Raw genomic sequence first — 18,049 nt, forward strand, 5'->3', positions numbered from 1 at the left:
CAATTAAAAAGCTATTTCAGGAGAAGAAGCATACAATTACATAAGATGCAAGGTAAGGCACGTCCTATCTCCTAATATCACTATTTTTTCATTGAGTTCTAATTCATTACATTAACCATAAAGAAAAATGTGGCCCAGAAAACAAACATCTAAATGAAATTTCATGTAGATATGGCACTTATTAAGTCAGTAATTTTACAATCCCATAAGTAAAATTAAAACTGTATACAAATCTCTATGGACTTTCATTATGATTTAGAAATAAAACACTGTTGTCAAGAATTATAATATTATTGGTGTGGTTGTTTCTAGTTTGTTTCAACTTCCTGATACTCCTAAGTCAAATTCTTGGCGTATTCTTCTCCCTTTGGTTGCAAATTTCCTTTAGTATTTATTGAGCAAATTAAAAAAAATACATTCAAACTAGATTGATTAGAACAAGCCATAGAGTTTGGCATTGGAGAACATAAGAATCGAAGTAGTTTCAGTTCATGATATTGATTTCTTGTTTTATTAAAGAAAATTTTCATAAATAGCTCTAGTTACTTCAAACACAAAAAACAATCAAGATGAAACTTTGCAGATAAGGGCTATCTAGGAGGAAAGTAGTTTATAAAAAACATAGCTTGAAATTAGGCATTTACTAGTATTTGCAAACAATAAATGCATTTTGCAAACTAGTGAAGTTCTGAAATTTTAAATGTCCACCCAGAGTCGATTTCCAAGACCTTAGTTTCTTGTCTTCCATTTTCCCCTCTCATGCTCAATGTATTTTTAATACTGTCTTTACTTATGTATTTCATGACTAAGTCAGAGCTACTTTTTTTTTACAGACACCCACAAACTTATGGGGACTACAACAAAGATGGCAGATAGACTTGTTGGGGGGATGAAATCTAATAACAAAAGCAGTGGTCTGGCTAGTTTTATGTCAACTTGACACAAATGATAGTCACCTGGGAGAAAGAAATTTCAGTTGAGAAATTGTCATTATAAGATATGGCTATAGGCATGACTGCAAGGCATTTTCTTAATTAGTGATTGATGGGGGAGGGCCGAGCCCATTGTGGGTGGTACCGCACCTGATCTGTGGTTCTGGGATTTTTAAGAAAACAGGCTGTCCAAGCATGAAAGCAAGCCATTAAGCAGCACTCCTCTATGGCCTCTTCATCACCTCCTGCCTCCTGGTCCCTGTCCTGTTTTTGTTCTTACACCAGATTCTAACAATGATGGACAACAGTGCAGAAGTGTAAGCTGAAAAAAAAATTCTTTTCTCTCCAACTTGTTTTTGGTCATGGTGTTTATTCACAGGAAGAATAATGCTAACTGAGACAAGTGGGTGTGCCATATCCCTTCTAAATTGTGAATTTAAATGTCCTATAGATGAGACCCTCTGGAGACATATGTTAATTAGCCGAATGACAAAGGCAGTTTCAGATGTTAGACAGAAGGTGTGATGATACCCTGACAACATGACCTGTCCCAAGGCATTTTACGTCATGTTATGATGATAGCATAAAACACTGATAAAGCTTCATATAACCTGTTATATCATCTTCCACTGCAGATTCAAAAAGAAGAGAAGTATCTGCTCCTCTATTTGAGTTAGTGTAGCTGCTGCCAGATACTTGAAAGTGCATCAATATTAAGGTAAGAAAGAATCCAAAATTAAATGTGGTACAGAAAATTCTGAGTTAAGGGTTTTGGGTAGCAGTCTACCTTGCACATGATTTAGAAGTGATTTTGTAGGAAAATTATCCCTAAGCAATCAGCACAAATCCATTGTGAATGATACAATGAAATTCACAAAGTATAGACAAGGTGATAATTCTAAAAACCTTTATTCTTGAAATATGAGTTAGGATTTAGTCATATCCATTTCCTGGACATCTTTATCTTTTTCTAAATGGTGAGTTTTGAAGTGTAATGAATTTGCTATGTAAAGTTTTGCCAACATTACTTTAGAGTTGAACTAGCCTTTCTGAATGAAGCAGTTCAAATCACAAATAAGAGTTTTTGAGCCCTCCTCGCAGAATAACTCCAGCATTCACTATTTATACATTGTCACCATTACAAACAGTCAAATTGTAATTTCTATAAAACTTACAAGGAAAACCTTCCTTCTGTAGATATGTCAAATCCCTCTGTAGACATTTAGGCATCCTACTTCTAGGGCATTATGAGCCATGAGAGATCACTTATAGGACCAGAGGGAAACGAAAGTTGTTGCTGGAAAGGAAAATTAATGTCTTATTATTATTAAATTAAATAACTTGCATAGAATATCTTATTTAAATATTTTAATTTTCTTCTCCAGAGTAGAAAGTAACTTTTAAAATTCTACTACTTACATAGTCATCAACTGATTAAATGCAATATTCTTAGTTTTTTTTTATTGTTCTTTGATTTTTCTATTGTTAAGAGTCTTAACCACCTTTAGTTGTCCAATGAAACCATCACTACTATCATTAAAGTGACTGGAATCCTTTGGAATTGTTACATTAAGGATATAATAGCTCTCATCCTCTTCTCCCATTCTATTCAAAGACTTCTTGACAAGAAAATACAAAGAAAGAAAAAAATGTAATCTATAGCCTTTCAGAATTTATTATAGGTGAGTACATAGGAGATCTGTGCAACTACCCTATTCCCCACAAACCTGAACTGAGCCAGTAATGTTGAGCTCAATATTTGTTACCATTCCAATAGTGCTATCTTGGGAAGAGAGTATTTCCAAGAAAGTATGTTCAGTTCTGGAAATGCTAATAGGTTGGCAACATTCCCCCAAGTATTTCTAACTTGAGGCAAGGAATGAGGGCAGAGTGCAGCTAGTTACTGGGTTGTGGTATTGCATTTCCTAAATTCTCCAGAGTACTTTTCTACAATTCCCCAGGGCTTGGCTTTCCCGTGAAACAAGTTCATTCCTGGGAATTTGATGCAGCTTCAATGTTTCAGGTGGTACTGAGAATGCTGTTGTCTATGTGCCCACTTAAAACTCAAACACACACACACACACACACACACACACACACACACACTGGAGATCAAACATTGTTTTCTATCCAGTAAAGAGGAAGTAGATTCAGATTTTGAGTTTCTTTAGGGACAAGATCATGCTGAGAGGCAAATGAACAGCCACTGTGGGGAATTTATTTCTCCTGCTGAAAAAGCAAAGGCTAATAATAATTGGTTGATTTGCAAAGTGCACAGCTTCATAACAATCATATGATACCTAGTAATTCTGAAATTGAGGTAAAAAAGGAAGCACTTCAGAAGCCGGAATTATGAAAATCAAGAAGTTGCTTAAAATATTTGAGGGTGTGCTTAGAGAATTAAATGCCATATGCTTTCTTTGCTTCTAAAGAGAGACTGTGTTTTCTCTTGGAACAAATTGCACACGCAGGTGTTTGATACAGGGTTTAAAAGCTATCAAGAAGAGCCAGAATGTTTGGGGTTGGGGTAGGAGGTGTTAATTTGGAGAAAGTGGTGTGGTGTGTGCTGGGGGTGGGATGGAGGAACAAACAGTAGAGAAAAATACATTTGCTACACTTGTGGATTGGGTAGAGTTGTTAGAATTAGAATTAGCACCTGCATTTCAACTTACCTTTGTTCACAGAAGCAGGTTAGATGCTACTTCTTAATCATTTTCTTTGCCATAACTGATATTAGAAAAATAATAATCATTTTCCTGTTTGTAAAGTAGGCTAGGACTATCCCCATTTACAGAACAAGGTAAATGGTTATCATGCATCTTCCTGATGCAAAAAAGGAGGACATTTATATGCTTCTTTCACTGGTAAAATAATATGTTGACACAGTAAGACATCAGATGTCAAATAGTTAAAACATCAATATTATAATCTTGTTGATGAAGCATACACTATATTTGTGTTGGAATCTCTAACGAAATGTTTTCAATACAAATGGATCTGCAGGTTAGATAGTATAAATTTTCATATTTTTGGTCTGAGAATACCAGAAAACAAGAAAAAAAAAAACCCAGACAGAATTAGGCTTACTTCACATATTTCAGAACATTACAATGACCCTTCTTACTACCATTGAGACTATCACCATGGTCTGGACTGTGTGACACCCAGAGTTCAAGGCAGAAATAACACATCAGCCAAAGCCAACAGGAATACAAAATGTGAAGATAGTTTGAAATACTCAGCAGGACTCTTTGGGAAACTATGCTATGAATCAATTTGTTTAAAACAGTCTGTATCTTTTATTAATTTCCTTTATTCTTTTCTTCCATTCTGGAAGTTTTCATTAGTAAAAAGTGCTAAAGATTCAAAAACAGTTTTCAAAGCTATGACACTATATTTAAAACACACATTTAAAAGTCAAAGAATTACCCACAATTAAAAGAAATTAATCATTTCATTCTCACTACTATTTTAATTGTGATTTAAAAAGAATAAGATTATTTATTTTCCTCCTTATACCATATATAAATATATACATATTATTTCTATTTAGAAAACCAGGAAATTCTTAATATAATATACACTATGCTTTATTTTCTAGATTAATGGACAAAATATCATGTATAACATGTTTGTGAATGCTGCATTTATTAAAATTGTCTAAAACAAAAATGATTGACCATTAAAAAAATATCTATAGAGCCTGGAATGAGGAGTGGGTTCGGGGAGAAGGCTGGAGGGGCAAGAGGAGGGAAGAGGGGAAATCTGTAATTGGTATGTAAAATGAATAAAATTTTCTTAATGGAAAAAGGAAAGATCACAATAGTTCTTCTTGTGATTAAACAATAGCAAAAATAAGCTGTTAATACCTTATGACAATGATTTCTGATAAATGTAAGCATACATCAAAACTTACTTTGCATCTTAGAACTCAGGCACATACTCAGAGCTGCCCTGTGAAATGAGGCTCTTGCAAGTGCTACTCTTAGTGAACACAACCTGATTTTCAGCCTGCTCACTTTTGATGGATTTGTTTTAGGAGCTCAGTAAACCCAAAGAGTTAAGGAAATTAACATGTGATTTTGGATCCAGGTTGGTAAGATATTTGAATCTTAAAAGTATATAATATATCTTGTTTGTGTTCTGATCCTCAGCACCTAAAAATATCTTTAGAACAAGGGTGTTGAACAGTGTTGACTCTTTTACGGTAAGTTCCCAAAGCAGATGACTCAGTAGCATACCATCAGCCCAGTCTGTACTAATGCTACAAACTTAAGGCCTGCTCATAAATGTGGCATATAGGATGATGATGAAACTACATATTTGAATGGTTATTTAATCACATCCCTTCCCTCACTTTTTATCTTTGCTTTCTTATTTTAATATAAGTAGAAAGGTCTCTTTCTCCTCTCTTGGATGTATGATTTTTATTAATAAGACTTTCAGACATTTAAACAGATAAAAATTTGCTTAATCTGAACAATTTGGTAACATTGTCCAACAAAGTAAAAAACTGAAAGAAATGAAGAATATCGTATCTATAAACATAAAGCCTCTACTTCAAAATAGTACACTTGCGTTAAATGGATTACTACCTTACTCCTTTTTATGTTTAATCAAAGATTAAATCAAGTGGAGGACATATGATAAGACTGGAGAAAATTCTTTTTAAAAGAGTCTTTTTCAGATTAGAAATACAAAGGGGATATGCTTCCTTAATATTAAGATGCTACTAAGGGCCTGGAGAGATGGTTACACTGATAAGAACATGAGCTGCTCTTGAAGAGGACCTGGATTCTCTTCCAGCATGAATACATAACTGTCCATATCCTTATTTCCAGGGCTTCTCATACCCTCTTCTGCCCTCTGAAGGAAGCAGACATGCATGTGGTGCATGCACATAAGTGAAGGCAAACAATTATACACATCCAATAAAAATGAACCCTTCAAACAATACACAATTTACGTTGTTTTTCTTTTTCTTTTCTTCTAAGGGATAAGATATTTGCAGTTCAGGACAGGCAGTCATGGCACACCCCGTTAATCCCAGCACTCGGGAGGCAGAGACAGGCGGATCTCTGTGAATTTGAGGCCAGCCTGGTCTAGAAAGTGAATTTCAGGACAGATTCTGAAGCTACAGAGAAAAACCCTGTCTGGAAAAAAAAAAGATACTTGCAATTCAGAAAGAATTGTTTCATTTTCTTTTCCTTCTTACTGTACTAGAAATGTATTAATGGTACTAATAAAACTCGTGCATATTACATACAAAAAAGTTTCTGCAGAGGGGATATTAGCTCTGTAACTTTTAAAAGGCAGAACATATAGTATTCTATGTAAGGTCACATATTTTAACTTCTGTCATTGACCAGGTAACATTCTTGGAGATTAACTGATAATTAATAAGATAATTTGAACTGAAGTCATGATTCGTTTTCAAAAAACACACGTAATTTCTAAAGTGTGTGGGTTTAACTAGAAATCCAGTAACCAGAATAATATGAGCCAAGTTTGGCTGACTCAGTTTAACAACATTGAGATGTGATGGTGTTGGCATAATGACATCACCTCTCTCTTGAGAACAATCTCTGGAGTGCAGGTGGCAGAGCTAGACTGATCTCATTAGAAAATAGCAAATGCATGCAAACAACCCATCTCAGAGTCCAGAGGTACTTTTGTCATCCATCCTAAACATGGGACTAAGGATCCAGGCAGTGGCACTTCAATATTGTCTCATATACCCTGTTACTGACCACCTAAATCTTCTATGTGACTATGACATCATCTATTCTGCAACCAGTTGAGGCTATAAATACGAACTATAGAAGAAATTGTGGAAAGACCTATATGTGTTTGAAAATACCACTTTCTTGACATCATTTCATCCTTTATATGAGCTACACATTATCATAATTTAAACAATATGACATGATTTACACTTGTAATCTCAGCACTCAGGAAGCTGAGGTATAAGAATTGTGAGTTTAAGGGAAGTGTGTGCTATAATAATGAATTCAAGCCACCTGGATTACATTTTAAGATACTTTCTCCACAAAGACAAAATAACAACAATAATAAACTGGTAAGATATAGAAATAAATCTTTAAATTACTCAAAGCAATTTCCTGTATATGTGACTTTACCCAAAATGATAATGCTAATTATGGTATCGAAATATATAAATTAATTTTGCTTAATCTGGACAATTTTGCCAAATTGTCCAACAAAGTACAAAACTGAAAAAAATAAAGAATATCATATCTATAAACATAAAGCCTCTATTTAAAAAGAGTATCTATAATTAAACATTTCAAATACATGTCAGAAACAAAAAGAAAAAGAAAGAAAAGTTTTCTCAGGAGGAAATTCAGGTGGTGCATATCTATAATATCAACACTTGGGAGACACAGCAGTCAGATATTTGTGAATTCCAGGCCATCCTAGTCTACATAGTGAGTTCAAGACCACCTAAAGTTACATAGTGAGATCCTCAAAAGAGTAAAGAATTATTTCATAGTCTGTCAGTTGATACATACCTGTAGTTCAAGCTGCTCAGGGCTCTGAAACAGGGCAGGTCACTGAGCCCGGTAGTTTGAGTCTGGTCACATAGTGAGACTGTTTTTAAATATTAAATAATTCTAATCCACACTGTCACTTCAGATCAGAGCTGTCTATATTGTCCTATATTCAAACATCTGGTTCATTAGTAATTAAAGATTTAAATATAACTTGAACCTGATCCAGCCTGTGTTTTACCACTTCTATGTGTCTCAATTTACAGGTTTTAAATGTCTATGAACGGCTATCACATCAAGAAAACTTTGAAATCTGAAAGGTAGAATAAATTTCAGATTGGATTAATATTCATTATTGAGTATTTGTTAATTCTTCAATTTCAATATGGTGCTAATATTCACATTCAGTGAAAACAGATGGGTAGTTCTTTGCTGCAATATCTGTGCTCAGATGGACTCTCTTCAGAGAACTAAACATTTTAAGGAAATAACAGCGATGTGTTTACTAAAAAATAAAGAAAATTCTCCTTGGGAAATTAGTTCTGGGTTGGTAAGCTATCTGGAACAGTGGAACACGGACTATTAGTAACCATCACTTGAAACCCACATGATTTCCTCCTCACAGCCACTCATTAAAACTATCAGCACCCACCACGAAAAGGTTCCACAAGTTACACTTCTTCGGTGTGGATGGCTGAAAGAGAGCCTTATAATGACAGATGGTTTGGTTAATTACAGAATTAAGCTCGGTGTCACTGAGACATGATTTCAGTGAATAATATTTTCCAGACAGAGTTTAATAAGCAGCCTCTTGCCCCACAAAAAGGGAACCTGGTCGCAGTGACTACCTCCTATACTCAGAGTGTATGAGGGTGGAGGATGTTAACTTGACCACCCCAAGAACCCAGTTCCAGTAAACTTATCACTATTGGAGTCTACCAGTGACCCCACCTTAAGCATTGTGAAAGAAAGGCTGTTGAAATAGCACCTGGCATTTCACACTAAACTCCTCCAGTAACACTAGCTGACTCAGTGACCACAGCGAAGGGAAAGTACATGGGATGTTCAGCAGGCCTTCCTGGGTGAGTCCTGATGGTAAGTATGGACTCATCAAGGAAATCACAGGTTTCCTATGCAGCAAGTATAAAGCAAGCTTTAAAACAGTGAATTTTAATACTACAAAGGCAAACATTTGTAGAAGGTACATCATTTGCAGTAATAGGTAATTTTATTGTTGGGCTTTATGTATTTCTTCCTGGGGGAAAAAAGGAATTTAGATAGTTAGCATCTGATATGACTAGAAGTCTGATTTAAAGTAAGTGTATTTCCTCTGGATAATTTGCAAAAGCAATGTTTTACTATATTTGACTACCTTGGGTTGGTTAAAGAGAAGAGATAACATCCATTTACTGGCAAATTTCATGATCTCAGTTTCTCTTTATAGCTGAATAGAATTCTATTGTGTATATGTACCACTGTTTCATTATCCACTGATCAGCTGAAGAAAATTTAAATTGTTTCCATTTCCTTTCTATTGTGAACAGAGCAGCAATGAACATGGTTGAGCAACTGTCTGTGGAGTAGGATGTCTACTCCTTTGGGTATATGCCAAGGAGTGCTATAGCTGTGTCATATGGTAAATCTATTTTTAGCTTTTTGAGAAAACTCTGCACACTGATATCCGCAATGGCTGAGCAAGTTTGAAATCCTACCAGGAGTGAATGAAGCTTCCTCTTTCCCCACAACCTTAACTGATTTTGTTATCTTTGATGTCCTTTTCATCTTAGCCAGTCTGACTAGAGAAAAAGGAAATCTCAAAGTTGTTTTTGTTTGCATTTCCCTGTTGGTAAAGGCACCGAATACTTTCTGAGATATGGATTAGTCGTTTCTTATGTCTTCTGAAAACTCTCTGTTCAGATTCATAGTTCATTTGGAAAGGAGTCCGTTGTTTTCTTAAATCTTTGTTGGTTTATTTTTGATATATTCTGGGTATTAATCTTCTGTCAAATGTAGAACTGGAAAATATTCTCTCCCACTCTGTGGGCTTCCTTTACACTGCTGAACTAGAAGCTCCTATAGTCAGTGGGATAACCAAGACCCACAAAAAAACAAATATCATGTTCTCTCTTGGTTATCATATTTCACTCTAAACCTACAGTTGTGCTCATATAAACTAGAGTAACTACAGAATCCATGACAGAAGGAAGGCAAATGCTAGCAGACAAGTACTAATGACAACTAGACATACATGCCATGAAAGAACAAATGGAAAGACTGAGGGAGATTGGCTTGAACTGGAAGGGGAAGGAGGGAAGAGGATACAGAAGGAGAGGGGGTAAGGGGAATACATAACATTAAGGATGTATTATAAAGACATAAGGTGTAATTATACCATATGTGACCTAAATTTATGCATGATAAATACATATATACGTCTGTATATGTTTGAGACAAGTTATACCACTTGGGTAAATAATGCTTCCCCCAAGAGCCAAGGACTATACAACAAACACCCTAATGTCAGGCACAAAATGCCCCTCTCAAACTATTGGTCAGGGGAGTCTAAGCATCTCCAAAACAACATAGGCTATTGCTGCCACCTTTTGTTGCCTCACAGAATTTGAAGATGGGGGGGTCTCTATTGCTGAACATGACACTCGAGACACAGATCTTGGCCTGTGCCCTCTGGAACTGATCTGGAAGTCATCCTTGAGGATTGATATTCATAGTGTCAGAAGGTGTTATGCAACATTCCAAGGGAAAGGAGCACTCATTAGTCCTACCCAGCTGTGTAGCCTATGAACCACAAGAATGACCAAATTGGTAAAAATTTCCACAGTGGTGAAATAGTGTTACTTTTATTTTGGGGGTTACCACCAGCTGTCTAATTGAATTTAAAGGCCACTCAAGTAAAATCATGTATGGTACTGTAAACATGGTTGGAGAGGTCATAGATCTGAGAGGAGAATCTACTACAACCACAGTTCTAAACCAATATATTATCCTAACTGCATTCTAAATACTTATACCCACAGAAAAGTATAGCTCTCACCCCTCATCAAAGAAGCTTGTTTTTGCAGCAGGAAACCAAAACAGAAAGCCACGACTGGTCAAAATTCAGATAACACTTGACCTTTGGGCAACCTTCACCAACAGATACACCTACAATACAATGCCTGAACATAAGACTCAGGGAACATTGTGCAAGAAGGATCAGAAAGACTGTTATGAGTCTGGGGATATGGAAGTCTACTGTAAGACTGTGCCTTCAAGCTGTGATAGGGAAGCGACACCTATGGGACTAAAAAAACATGACTGCCTAAAGAGGATTTATATAATCACAACAGCAAGCAACATCTCAAATAGATCAGGGAAATCACTGTTACATGAAGACCTACAATTAGCAACTGCTGAGATGGAGGGGAGCAGTCTTTCTCAGGCCTGAGACTCTTAATTAGTTATCTACTACAAAGGTGTGAAGACTAGAAACACACACACACACACACACACACAGAGAGAGAGAGAGAGAGAGAGAGAGAGAGAGAGAGAGAGAGAGAGAGAGAGAGAGTCAACAAGGAATAGACTCAGCAGGTTATATTTATTCATTCATTCATTTATGTGTAACAATAATATGTTAAAGAAGAGGAACTTCCATAGATATGGGAGAGTGTGGGGACATACAGGAGAGGTGGGAGGGATACTAGATTCTTTATAAAATATAATGAAGTCATATAATTAGCATACTATATGTGGGCTCATGGAAGTTCTATAAAGCTTGATGATAGTAATAGTGTAACTGCAGTCTAATGACACATTGACAGAATGATGAAAAGTTAGTGTGAAGTTAACTAGGAAACTTTATAAAGCCACAGTTTATCTGAATTTCACTTCTGTTTTTGCACATGCTTTTTTATATTGATAATATTCATTTACTTATTACTTTCATTTATACCCCTTCCTGATCTCCTAAACTCCTCCTTTTTCCCCAGTAGCTATCCTATTTATGACTTTTCTTTTCCTAATTCCACAAAAGGAAAAATGGTTCTCTTTCTGCATATGGCTTAATTTGTTTAACATTATGTTTGCCAGTTCCTTTCACATTCCTGGACTTTGCTTTTGTTTAGGGCTGAAGAATATTCCACTGAGTATAAATAGCATGTGTTTATATCATTGATCTCCTGATGGACCCAGTACTAGGAAGTTTTCTCTGGAAGAATAATATAAATGGAATAAAATAATCTAAGTATTTATTAGAATGGCTTACACCACAGGCACCTACAATGTCAGTCTGCATACTGGAGGGGTAAGGAGCCTGTTAGGTGTTCATGAAGCTGAATACCTGAATAGTCCAAATTCAATATTTAAGTCTTGGAAAAATTCCTGAAGAGTTACTCATATTCAGTTCATATTGTAAGGAAAAGAAACTCCAAGTCTGGTGTCAGTAGAGGATGATGGTAACTGCAGTAGCACCGCTCAGCCAGGAAGAAGCAATGGATATCAGCAGCAGTGACCCTTTTCCCTTCCAACCTGATTCTCCTAAGCTGCCAGTTGTTAGTGACCACACACATGAAGAATGAGGCTTTCATCTCAGTTTGTCCTCTGTGATTCTAAGTCTTGTCAAGTTGAAAGTAGAAACCAACCATTAATGGCAGGAAGGGCAATTTTATAACATAGCAACTGTCAGTAGTGAAGTAATAAAGAATAAATGTAGATGTATAGTTGTCACTACTATAGGGTGACTATGATTTCAGGTAACTACTCAGAGGTAATATTCTTGATTTAAGGTTATCATATATTTTAGGCAGAAGAAATGACTCAATGGATAATAGCACTTGCTGTGTAATCATGAAGAATAGAGTTTAGATCCCAGCACACGTGTATCAAGTTTTGTAGCATGCAGATATCTGCAACTCCAGCTCTGAGGGATTCCATGCTCTTTTCTCACCAGGGTGCCCACAGTCATATATGCACCTGTACACATAAATGATTGTAAACATACAAAATATACAAAAGCAGACAAATCTTCTAAAAGTTTATTTATATTTAAATTACAATATTATTTTAAGGGTCCTTTATATTGATTTTCATAATGGAAACAAGAATTTACATTGACACTGATGATGTATAAATGTTCTCCCATACTCTCAGGTAAATCTGTACTTTGCTTCCTTGATTGTAATTATTCTGACATGTGGCAGTAAATCTTCATCGTTACTCTGGATTATGAATCTCCTAGAACTTTGAGATGTTCTTGAAGGGCATCAGCTGATGGACTGAGGGACAATATAAATCTGAATGTGAATAGCACAATTTTAAGGTCTAGGTGCTCTGATGAATAAAAGGTAAGTGATAAGAAATCCAAGGAGCACAGCTTTCCAGGTTTTCTGCTTTCTGGCCCACTGTGACATGACCTGTTCTCCTCCACCACACCCTCCCCACCTGATAGAAGGACTGTGCTAAAGCCTTGAGCCAAAATTAACCTTTGCCCTCTTAATTATTTGTCATGTATTTATATCACAAAGACACACAAATAATGAGAATGACTAGAATCTTAATGCACCTTTTATTTGCACTTCCCCGATAGGCTAAAGCTATAAAAAACCTTTTGTGTATTTACTGGGCATTGTAGTTCTTTTCATAACTCTCTGTTTACAAGCATTTATTCATTAGTTATTAGGTTGTTCTCTTGGTCTTATATTTTATTTATTTATTTTTTATATCTTTGATATTACTTTTTTGTCAAATGTATGGCTGTCAGTTTTGTTGTCATTATTGTTTTCAAGACGTGGTTTCTATGTAGCTTTGGAGCCTGTCCTACATCTCACTCTGCAGACCAGGCTGGCCTCAAACATGTTGCATGAATCTTCAAAGGTCTTATAAAACAAAAACAAAAAACCTGGAGGCAGATATTGGAGTAAATGCTGAAAGGTCAGAGAAACAAAGGAACAAGCCACAGCTACTTCTCACTTCGCCAACTCCATGATCCTCTGAATGTCTCTGAGTCTTCAGCCAAAAGGAGTCTACTTGAAAAGGGGTTTAGTTCCTGTATCCTCACACCTTATATACCTTTCTCCACCCAGCCATATCAATTCCTTCCTAGTGCTGGGATTCATGGCATGTGTGCTTTTCAAATACTGGTAGCAAAGTCATGAGATCACAAATGCTGGAATTAAAGGCATGTACCATCCAAGTACTGGGATTAAAAGTATGTATCACCACTGCCTGGCTCTGTTTCTCTCCTAAACTGAATCAATCTCATGTTGTCCAGAGTGCCCTTGAACTCACAGAGATCCAGATGGCTCACTGCCTCCTAAGTGCTAGGATTAAAGGTGTGTGCCACCACTGCTTGACCTCTATGTTTAATCTAGTGGCTTGTTCTATTCTCTGATATTCAGGCACATTTTATTAGGGTACACAATATATCACCACATTTCCCCTTTTTTGTCTAATAAAAGAAGGTCATAACTTGTTGTGGATATTACTCTGTATGCTGTGAATGTGTTGCTCTGATTGGTTAATAAAAAAAATGCTGATTGGCCAGTAGCTAGGCAGGAAGTATAGGCAGGACAAAGAAAACGGAAAATTCTGGGAACAGGAAGGCTAAGTCAGGAGTCACCAGCCAGACACAGGGGTAGCAAGATATGAAGACAGAACTGGGAAAAGGTTCCAAGCCATGTGGCTAAATATAAATAAAAATCATAGTTTAGTTTAAGTGTAAGATCTAGCTAACAAGAAGCCTGAGCCATTAGGCCAAATAGTTTTAATTAATGTAAGGGTCTATGTGTTTATTTGGGTCTGAGTGGCTGCAGGCCCAGGTGGGACTGAAAAAAACTCCAGCTACAATAACTTATTAAAATAAAACTCTACACACTAAGTATTATGAGTATACAATGTATACAGTCAAGAATTACACTAACAATGTCCAGTCCATAAACATTTAACAAATTCAGAGAAAATACTCCATTGTCTATCCTATATTGGTTAGTCCAAAATGTTATACCTAATTCACTTTCTATCCTAAATTGTATTACCAACCAAAACCTATTTTTGTTGTCTCTCAAACTTATACACTTTACACCTCTTTAGTGAGTTTCTTTTCTGAATTTGTTAACAAAGAAAACTATAACTATCTAATCTTCAACTCCCTCAGAGACCCAAGAAGGAAATAATATTACCTAAGTGAGCATGAAGTGCAAACAAGCAACTTCCAAAAAATGTGAGAAATGGCAGAAATAGCTGTCTGCCGGACAGTAGCTCAAGTTTCCCCTGCAGTGTTGAGGCATCCATCTTCAGCCTACAGGCTTAGCATATCTGACTGACTTTTCTGTGAAGCAGGATACTCTGAAGGGCCTTCCTACCTTGTCTTGTCAAGGTTTGGCAGTCCTTTCTTTTGTGTCCTGCTTGATCATTTTGACAGCATACTGTCAGCAGTCAAGGGAAGGACATTTTCTTGACCAGTAGATGATTTGCCACAAAGAAATAAACTCCATATGGAGTGCCTTCCATGCCCATCATCTTCTCTGAAGTAGATTGGTGCTAGCAGAAACAGACATGTCTCATTGTCATTAAAAAGAAAAAAAAGAATCCATGTTATTAAAACATCTCTTTTTGGAATTTTACAGTTTTTATTATATTTGTGTTTTAATTTTACACATCAGCCATAGGTTTCCCTGTCCTCCCCACTCCCGCACCCACCTCCACCTTCCCCCCAACCCCCTACCCTCCATTCCCATCTCCTCCAGGGCCAAGACTCCCCTGGGGATTCATTTAAACCTGATGGATTCAGTACAGGCAGGTCCAGTCCCATCCTTCCAGGCTGAGCAAAGTGTCCCTGTTGTAAGCCCAAGGTTCCAAACAGCCAGTTCATGCACTAAGGACAGGTCCTGGTCCCACAGCCTGGATGCCTCCCAAACAGTTCAAGCTATTCAATTGTCTCACTTATCCAGAGGGCCTGATACAGCTGGGGGCTCCACAGCCTTTGGTTCATAATTCATGTGCTTCAATTCGTTTGGCTATTTGTCCCTGTGCCTCTCCAATCTTGGTCTCAACAATTCATGCTCTTACAGTCCCTCCTCTTTCTCAACAATTGTACTACTGGAGCTCTGCCTGGGGCCTGGCTGAGGATCTCTGCATCCACTTCCATCAGTTATTGGATGAGAGTTCCAACATGACTGTTAGGGTGTTTGGCCATCTGATCACCAGACTAGGTCAGATCAGACTTTCTCTTGACCATTGCCAGTAGTCTACAGAGGATGTTTCATTGTGGATTTCTCTCTAGCACTCTGCCTATTCCTGTTCTCATGTGGTCATCATTTATCATGGTCTGTTATTCCTTTTTCTCCCTTTCTGTTCTTGATCCAGCTGGGACCTCCTGCTCTCCTAAGCTTTCTTTCCCTCAAACATTCTCCTTCATTACTCCCATTGTCGTCCAGGTTGTTCATGTAGATCTCATCCATTTCTCTGTCATTGGGTAGCACTCTTGGGCATATACCCAAGGAATGCTCGATCATACCATAAGGGCATTTGCTCAGCTATGTTCATATCAGCATTGTTTGTAATAGCCAGAACCTGGAAACAACCTAGATGCCTTTCAACTGAAGAATGGATAAAGAAATTATGGTACATATACACAATGGAGTACTACTCAGCAGAGAAAAACAATGACATCATGAGGTTTGCAGGCAAATGGATGGATCTAGAAAAATCATCCTGAGTGAGGTAACCCAGACTCAGAAGGACAAACATGGTATGTACTCACTCATAGGAGGATACTAGATGTTAAAACATCTTAAATTCCATATTCTGTAAATCTCTGAAGTTTCTGAAGATGACCTGCTTGTTTAAAATATATTTGTCTGATCTTGAAAATATAACAAGCCACAGCTACTTCTCACCTCATCAACTCCACAAATCCTCTGACTGAATATCTCTGAATCCTCAACCCAAAGGGGTCAAGCTGAAAAAGGCTTTAGTTCCTGTCTCCTCATGCTTATATACCTTTCTCTGCCCAGCTATATCACTTCCTTCCTAGTGTTGGGATTAATGGCTTGTATGCTTCTCAAATACTTGGTAGCAAAGGCATGAGATCTCAAGTGCTGGGATGTGACAACACTGCCTGTCTCTGTTTCTCTCCTAGACTGAATCAATGTCATGTAGTCCAGGGTGGCTTTGAACTCATAGAGATCCAGATGGCTCACTGCCTCCTGAGGAATAGGATTAAAGGTGTGTGTCATCACTGCCTGACCTCTGTGGCTTATTCTGTTCTTTGATATTCAGGCACATTATATTAGGGTACACAATATATCACCACATGAACTCACAGAGATCCCTGTCTCTGCCTCTAGAATGCTAAGATTTAAGGCATGTGCTGCCACAGCCCAGCTATAGCTGGTAGTTTTCTGCATTATTTAGCATGTTTCTTTCCTCTGGTATATGTTTCCTGTTCTATGTTGAAGCATTTTATAATCATTTTAATCTTATCTGTCAATTCTATTTCCAGAGATATTAGGGTCCAAATTCTTAAATCAGTTGCCTATACATTTATATTGAAGTATTTCCCATATATTATCCTATAGAATGGCACTAAAGTTTTTGATTCATTTTGAGTTGATTTTTGTATAAGATGAGAGTTGTATATCTAGCTTTAGTCTTTTTTTTGAGATTATACTTTATGGTGGATTATATTATATATTTTATTTTTGAGATTATAACTTCTTCCTTGCCTTTCTTTACTCGAAATATTCTCATATACCTCTCCTTCTCTCTTTTTATTTCTATTTTTTTTCATTAATTGTTGTTACATGCATATATATGATGTATATGTAAATTTTCCCAAATACCAGCTGCTTAGTCTGTATAATATTGCTTGTATGTACCTGTTTTGTTTTCGGGATTGGCCATTGGGAGTGAATAGTCAACTGGCATGCTTTTCCCTGGGAAAAATTATTTCTGTTCTCAGCATTTCTTTCTTTTTTAAAAAAAATTATTTATTTATTTTACATCCATACCACAGTTTCCCCCACCCTTTCCTCCTGGCAGTCCTTCTCTGAAACCTCCCCTCTTCTCCCCAACATCTCCTTATCCATTTATATATTCAGAAAAGTGTATGTCTCCCATTGATATCAATGAAACATGGCATATTAAGTTACAGTAAGACTAAGCGCCCCCCCACCTTAATATTAAGGCTGAGGAAGGCAGCCAAATATGAGGAATAGGGTCTCCAAATCTGGCAAAAGAGTCAAAAACAGCCCCTGCTCCCACTGCTAGGAGTCTCGAAAGAAGAGCAACCTATACAACTATCACATACAAAGAGAGGGCCTATGTCAGCTCCATGCAAGCTCCCTGGGTATTTGTTGAGTTTCTGTGAGCCTCTATGAGCCCAGGTTAGTTGATTCTGTGGGTTTTCTTGTGACATCCTTGACCCTCCTACAATCCTTCCTCCCTCTCCTCAGCAGGATTCCCAGATCTCAGCCTAATTTTGGCTATGGGTATCTGTACCTGTTTCCATAAGTTGCTGGATGAAAACTTTCTGATGACAATTGGGCTAGGTACCAATCTAAGAATATTCTTAGGCATCATTACACTGATATTTTTTCTCCTGTTGTG

Source organism: Onychomys torridus, chromosome 4 (genome assembly GCF_903995425.1).
Source record: "Onychomys torridus chromosome 4, mOncTor1.1, whole genome shotgun sequence".
Lineage (NCBI taxonomy): Eukaryota > Metazoa > Chordata > Mammalia > Rodentia > Cricetidae > Onychomys > Onychomys torridus.